Genomic DNA, 6,091 nt, shown 5'->3' with positions numbered 1-6,091 from the left:
AAAACTTTTCAGTTTCTACATGCGGAACTGAAACCTGAATTACTATTATCTATCCAGTCAAGGCCCCCCCCCCCGAGCAGGCACCCCCAAATTCGGCCCTCCAGATGTTTTGGGACTAAAATTCCTATCATCCCTGACCAGTGGTCCTGTTAGCCAGGGATGATGGGAGTTGTAGTCCCAAAACATCTGGAGGGCCGAGTTTGGGGATGTCTGCTCCGGAGCGTGTATGGCATTGTAAGGAAAAGGATAAACTTTCACCAATGAACTTATGCTTTCATGAGAGCTACCTCATATATTCTCATCTGCAAGCTGTATTTTATATAGCTGAAACTACAACATTTGAAAAATACCTGCATCAATCTCTGCATAAATATACTAGTCCAGAATTATTCCTGTAGTCACTCGTAGTCGAGTAAAATTGTCTTCCATAAACATAGTTTATAAACACAAGATTAAAATGGGCTAATAGAAAGAGCCTATTTGGGAGAAGCTTCACTTATTTGAACTCCAGAGTTTCCCTAAATTTCACATTGGAAACTTTGGTCTTTGGTTCTTCTACAGCATGTTTTACTGATGGTAAAAATGGTCCTGATTGTTCTCTAGCATGATCTCAGCCCTCTGAAGTTTCTTTCCTAATCAAGCTCACCAGAGCCGTTCCAGATCTGTTTATTATAGGAAGCAAGTGAAGACTTGTTTGAAAATATCTATTTGCACTATGGTTTTTACTGTGTGTTACTGAAATGTTCTTCTGACTTTATATTTCACTTCACTGAATATCACTGCTTTTCTAGAAACATAGCTGAAACTTTAAAAGCAAAATACAGTGGTACCTCGGTTTATGAACACAATTGGTTCCAGAAGTCTGTTCATAAACTGAAGCGTTCATAAACTGAAGCGAACTTTCCCATTGAAAGTAATGGAAAGTGAATTAATCCGTTCCAGATGGGTCCGCGGCGTTCGTAAACCAAAAATTCGTAAACTGAGGTGTTCGTAAACCGAGGTTCCACTGTAACTAAATATATTTTGGATAGGCATGCACTTCAGATGTCCATCAGTGGCAGGTATGCAAAAATGGTCTGTAAGGAGTAGCTGTTAAAACTGTAATTTGAAAAAGTAAAAACCCATGAGCAGAATACAGCCTTGTGTTTAGATCTGCAGACTAATAACTCCCTGTTAAACCCATACACCAAGGTAAGATTTTTCCATTTTGGTAAAATGGAAGCTTTTCTAGCAAAGTAACTTGGAGACATATGAGAGACTTTCCTTCCTAAATTACTAAGGTAAAGGTAAAGGACCCCTGGACGGTTAAGTCCAGTCAAAGGCGACTATGGGGTGTGGTGCTCATTTCGTTTTTCAGGCCAAAGGAGCCAGCGTTTGTCCACAGACAGCTTTCTGGGCCATATGGCCAGCATGACTATACTGCTTCTGGCGCAACAGAACACCACGACGGAAACCAGAGCGCATGGAAACACCATTTACCTTCCCGCCACAACGGTACCTATTTATCTACTTGCACTTTTGGTGTGGTGTGCTTTCAAACTGCTAGGCTGGCAGAAGCTGGGACAGAGCAATGGGAGCTCACTCCGTCGCAGGGATTCAAACCGCCGACCTTCCAATCGGCAAGCCCAAGAGGCTCAGTAGTTTAGACCACAGCTCACGATATCCTTCTGGCATCTTTTCACTGATGAATTCTGCATGTATATTCTCCTGTGATAGTTCGTCAACACCAGTGTATGAAGTGTATGAAGAAGCATAAAGACTGAGCTCTTTTAAGGTAGATCAGGCATAGGCAAACTCGGCCCTCCAGATGTTTTGGGACTACAACTCCCATCATCCCTAGCTAACAAGACCAGTGGTCAGGGGTGATGGGAATTGTAGTCTCAAAACATCTGGAGGGCCAAGTTTGCCTATGCCTGAGGAAGGTCAATGGCTGAGATACTGGCCTGATGCTCAAGCTGCCCTGCTGTAGTTTTCTGTTTTTCTTACGCAATTGCCCTTCCAAAAACTTCCAAAGAAAAAAAAGTGCCTTGCCTCACGGCGGTAGGGTTGTGAACTCCTGGCTTGGAAGGTGAAACTTCCATGTCTAACAGTGGTAAGGTGTAGTTACAGGTAGGTAGCCGTGTTGGTCTGAGCCGAAACAAAATAAAAAAATTCCTTCAGTAGCACCTTAAAGACCAACTAAGTTTTTATTTTGGTATGAGCTTTCGTGTGCATGCACACTTCTTCAGATACACTGGAAACAGAAGTCAGACCCTTATGTATATTCAGAGGGTGGGGGTGGGGGTGGGTGGGAATGGGTGATGAGCTGATAGGAGTGGTAAACCTGTAGATGGCTGTTAACGACTGCTGATGACTGCAATTGGTCCTGCGGGGGGAAAGCAAGGGCTGAGGCGCTAAAGAAAGCTTGATCATGCATAATGAGATAAGAATCCAATGTCTTTGTTCATCCCAGGTGGCTCCATGGTTTTAAGCTTGGTAATGAGTTCCAATTCAGCAACTTCTCTTTCCAGTCTGTTCCTGAAACAGCGGTAAGGTGTGGTAAATAATGTATTGGTACCACTGGTGTATGGTTTAGGTTTAAGTCTTTTATGTTTATCTTTCATCAGGAAGTATCTTATCTATCAGATAAATCCACAAAGCATGCAGCTACACGCCGGCCCTAGGACTGTGACTCAAAAGGTCTAAAGTGATTTAAATCCATATACAGTGGTGCCTCGCTAGACGAATTTAATTCGTTCCACGGGTCTTTTCTTATAACAAAAAATTCGTCTAGCGAATCCCATAGGAATGCATTGAATTTTTTCCCCCCCATAGGAACGCATTAATTGAATTTCAATGCATTCCTATGGGAAACCGCGGTTCGCTAGACGAATTTTTCATAAAACGAATTCGTCTAGCGAGGCAACCTCCGCTCGAAAAATCCTTTCGTTAAGCGGAAATTTCGTTAAGCAGGGCATTCGTTAAGCGAGGCACCACTGTACTTTGTGTTAACTATTTGAGAGTCATGAGCACTGTCTACTTTTTAGTAACGGATCTAATAGAAAGAATCTTTTTGGCATTCAGCTAACTTATTTATTTCAGGGTATCCAGCCATCACAGCTTGATCGACGGATACAATTCAACTGGATTATGTCATTTATCTGTGTGATTCTCTAGATAAATAAACTAACAATCTGTTAGGCACTAACCACGCGTCAGTCCAGTAACAGCCTTATCTGAGAGTTTCGGTGCCTCCCAGAACTCTGAAAGGCAGAGGTGTCTTGGGGCATGAAGGTTATGTCTACTAGATGGTGCTTTGATGTGTTCACCTCTGGATTAAAAAGGTAAAACGAGATGGTTCAGAGCAGGGGGCAGCAAACTTTTTCAGCAGGGGGCCGGTCCACTGTCCTTCAAACTTGTGGGGGGCCGGACTATATTTTTTTGGGGGGGATATGAATAAATTCCTATGCCCCACCAATAACCCAGAGATGCATTTTTAATAAAAGGACACATTCTACTCATGTGAAAACATGCTGATTCCTGGACCATCCCGCAGGCCGGATTGAGAAGGCGATTGGGCCGGATCCGGCCCCTGGGCTTTAGTTTGCCCACCCATGGTTCAGAGGCATAAAAGAGAGCCTTGTAAAACACTTATTTTGGCCACCAGCATAGCTTGGCGTAAAATACCACATTTTTCCGTGTATTGGACGAGGGTTTTTTGACTCAAAAATCACGTCCAAAAACTGGGGTCGTCCAATACACAAATAGTGGCATGGGGGGGGGAGAAGCGGTGCGCCGCCAGCCAGCTCGTTGCCGGTAGCACGGCTTCCCCCGATGCCGCAAGCCGGGAGCGATCTGGGGGTGTTTCCTGCCCATAGCTGCGTGGGGGGGGGGAGAAGCACGCCGCAAGCCAGCTCGTTAGCGGGAGCGAAACTTCCCCTGATGCTGCTGCATGGGGCAGGCGTTCCCTGCGTCGTTTCCCCGTGCGGCGGCATTGGGGGAGGTTGCACTCCCACAGGAGAGCAAATTTCCCTGATGCCACTGCACACGGGAAACGATCTAGCATGCCAGGCACTCCTGTCTTCCACTGCCTCCCGCAGTTTGGTCAGACTCATGTTGGTAGCTTCGAGAACACTGTCCAGCCATCTCATCCTCAGTCGTCCCGTTCTCCTAGTGCCCTCAATCTTTCCCAACATCAGGGTCTTTTCCAGGGAGTCTTCTCTTCTCATGAGGTGGCCAAAGGACTGGAGCCTCAGCTTCACGATCTGTCCTTCCAGTGAGCACTCATGGCTGATTTCCTTAAGAATGGATAGGTTTGATCTTCTTGCAGTCCATGGGACTCTCAAGAGTCTCCTCCAGCACCATAATTCAAAAGCATCAATTCTTCGGCGATCAGCCTTCTTAAGACTCATTTAATTTTTTATCTATCAATAGCCTCCCAGTGGACCAAAGCACTAAGCTGGCCTGAAATGAACTTGCTCCTGAGATATATTTGTATGTTTGAATGAACCAGAAATGACAGGGCAGCTGTTGTTGGTAAAGAGTATGGAGAATTAGAGGAACTTGCCATTGAGTTAGCAGTATAAGGTTTCTCCACCAATAAGACGCAGGTATAATTGCTCTCTTTATTGAAACTTTGAAGTTTCCCCCCATTAAATTTTAGAGGAGCTACATATCTAATAACAAAGATTTATTGTCAATTATAAATAAACAGCACGAGACTTTCTGGTGCAACCCATACACATACAATACAACCCTTATTTATTTTGGAACTTGAAAACAGGTTGTCACAATTTTTAAAAATCCCAAAAGGTTTACAAAAGCACCGTTACAAATCTACAACACTTTATATAACAACATTGGTGCTGAAAAGAAATCGCCTGAGGTGGGGGTTTTTTTGGGGGGGGGGCCAAGTGATTTGCTGACTTCAAGAACTGTGACTTGCACTGAACTATCGTAATACGTTAGGAATAATGCGAAGTGAATAGTTAGCATTTAAATGGCACTAGCAATTTTTGGTAAGGCCCGCTATCGACTGCAAATAGGATGACTGCATTGACAGAATACAGGGTTTGTATCTTTATGCACTACAGTTATTCTGTTTGTCTTATGAGGCAACAGATTGCCACGTGTGCAATTAATTATTGTAAACAGCTTTTGATTTTTTAATATATGAGGGGAAGTATATAAATAAAGTTAACAGCAACTATGCTACAGAAAATACCACCGATCAGGTACAGCACATGAATGTGTGAATCCACTTCGTGTAGCGAAGGTTCAGGTAGATACAAATAGTACACAGGAACCAGTGTGCTGGTTGAAATACAGATAATTACACTTGCGGCTATTTACAGTACTCAGCAATCTTCTCAAGACAAAGGAATATAGCTAAAGGCTTTTGTACGAAAATTATACATCAACATATTTGGTAAACATCCAAGGAGGTAGGAGTATACAAACTCCTAATGTGCTAAACATGTTATCATTCAAGTTGTTACCCCAGCATACTATGGAGTTACTAAAAATCTGTGCTGTAGTAACTTCTGGTACAATATCCTGCAACCTATTGCCCACATGGCTATTAAAAAAACCCCAGTAAATACTGATGTGGAGGTTTATACTAAGCTGCTTTAAGCTCTGTTCCTTTGATTAATACATGTATAAGGCTGCTGATGTGTTAACTGTGTTAATCGTATAGCCATGCGACATCCACTAAGTTATGGAGCTGATTTACGCAGACAATATGAAAGCTGACATCTGTGGGGAATAGGAATCTGTTCAAAACAAAACCGTCTGTATGAGAGTTCGATGCACTTACAGCAACAGGAGTCTCTTGAATTCAATGAAAGACAGAAACTGCATTAACAAGAGAAAATTGAGGCTGTCGTATGTGTTCTTGGTCCATGTTTTGTAAAATATTTTGGTTAAAAATTGTACTTCATCACCCCATTGCAGAATACTACGTCCAGGCATCTAGCTCAATGTATATTATATTACTGGAAAATAATCAATTTTTTTCCATTGCCCATGATAAATGAGATTTTAATGACAGGCTATAAGATTACAAAACAATTTTTATAACTTTAAAACAGGAGTGCTCTTCGTAGTGCTT

The sequence above is a fragment of the Zootoca vivipara genome, chromosome 11 (genome assembly GCF_965207765.1).
Source record: "Zootoca vivipara chromosome 11, rZooViv2.hap1.1, whole genome shotgun sequence".
Taxonomy (NCBI): Eukaryota; Metazoa; Chordata; class Lepidosauria; order Squamata; family Lacertidae; genus Zootoca; species Zootoca vivipara.
Note: the sequence above shows the minus strand (reverse complement) of the source record.